The sequence below is a fragment of the Arachis ipaensis genome, chromosome B05, assembly GCF_000816755.2.
Source record: "Arachis ipaensis cultivar K30076 chromosome B05, Araip1.1, whole genome shotgun sequence".
Lineage (NCBI taxonomy): Eukaryota > Viridiplantae > Streptophyta > Magnoliopsida > Fabales > Fabaceae > Arachis > Arachis ipaensis.
The window spans coordinates 11,712,347-11,714,155 of NC_029789.2; the positions used below are offsets into that span (position 1 = coordinate 11,712,347).

The following is a 1,809-nucleotide window of genomic DNA, read 5'->3' on the forward strand; positions in this document are numbered from 1 at the left end:
ATATGAAGCTCTATATTAACAAATATAGTTTGTTTCCCTTCCATATGGTATTGATAGCTGGATTGTCACAATGACATGCGGCCCTTCTTGAGGCAAGGTTGATTCATAATCAGCACTTTATTTTAATACTTAAAATTGTTTCTTGTTTTATGGTTAAAATTAATTTTTCGTGTTATAATTTTATTAATTATTATTGTTATTATTATTACTACTTTTGTTTGTCAAAAAAAAATTCAGTTTCATGCCAACTGACATTGCTAATCATCATCTTGCAAATTGTAATGCAGCAAGGTATATCCAAAATCTGATTAAAAAGAAAAAAGAGTGGGAACAATATCACGATATTGTTTATGAGAAAAATATTGCTAGAGAGAAGCAAAGATGACTTCCTCTACACCGAAAAGACAAATTTTTTACTGAAGCTTACAGAAAGAAGCTTGTTGAACGTGAGAGACAGATGGAGCTAGAACGACTGTGTGAACTTAAAGAGGAGAGAGATGATGTAGGTTCTAGCATTTTTAAAATTTCCCATATTCATTATCATGTCTTGGTTATCATCTTAATTGGTAATGGAAGAACAGTCTTGCTTTTCATTTTCTTCCGTATCTCCTAATTGAATTGATGTATTTCTTTATGATTCAATTCCTATATTTCCGATTTTTTGTTTCTTGCATACTGCTGACATACAATGAATAAAATAAAAAATAATGAGGTTTATTTTAGTATAGCGACAAAATTGGTACTCTAATATTCTAGGAAATATTAACGACATATTTGCTATTGATGATGGTGACAAATTAAAGACTCAATTGCAACTGAAATATTTGTGAGATACCTATCGATATGTTACTAGTTTAAAAGGAATTTGCGATAACATTTGCGATATTATTGCAACTAATTGACTACATATTATTTCCTAGCAAATTAGAGACTATTTTGTAACTTTACTTTTTCATTTAGAATAGCTTTGGTTTAGCGACAAAATTCCTACAAATTTGATCAAGGAATTTCAAAGATTAGCTATATATTTGCTACAAAATGTGACAAATTTGCGATCATATTAGCGGACAACTTGCGACGAGTTAGGTTCAGAAAAATTTCTCGCTAATTAGCGTCAACTAAGCATTCTATTTCGTCTACGAAGTTAGCTTGCATTTCGCGATGAGTCTGCTGCAGTAGAGTTTGTCGCTAATTAGCGATTACCGTTTAGTCTATTTCTTCAATGGAATTAGCTTTTACTTTAGTGATGGATTTGCGACTATCTATTCGGTAGCTAAAAAATTTTCCGATGAATTAGCGACTGTTGTGTTTGGCTCACTGATCTGCGACTTGTAATTAGCGAGGAAAGCATTAATTGCTAGGCAGTAGTTAATCCGTCACAAATTATATTTTTCATCAAATTATCGATGATTTTACGACTCTTTTTGTGGTAGCTAATCGACCATATTCTTGCCAGCTTTAGTCAAGATAGTAGCAGCATTGCACCCCAACACAACTGGGACAACCACAACATTAAGCCCTACAATAGTGATCAAGTTTGTAGCAAAATGGAGAATTCGAATCCAATGGAATTGAAAATAGAAACAACTCTGGAAACTAAAAATAGAGCATAGACTAAAGTTGAATTAAAACAAGAATAAGCACATTAACAAGATATTTACAGAATAAGGCATGTAATTGGAACAAAGAAAAGGGAGAAAGGCTAAACCAGAGCAATCGATGTTGAACCTAATTGGAACGGGGACAGGGCAGCAGCGGCACCAGCCCCTTCTTCTTCTCGCTAGAAGTAGTGGCAGTCATGGCTAGGGT

General features: G+C 33.4%; 1 long non-coding RNA gene across 1 annotated transcript in view; it reads left to right on the plus strand.

The window, feature by feature from the left end:
* LOC107641699 overlaps positions 1–1,591 on the plus strand; it is an 18,171-nt gene extending 16,580 nt beyond the window's left edge. Inside the window, exon 3 of the long non-coding RNA XR_001620403.2 lies at positions 1,457–1,591. This is a non-coding gene — a long non-coding RNA (uncharacterized LOC107641699). The remainder of the gene's footprint in view (positions 1–1,456) is intronic.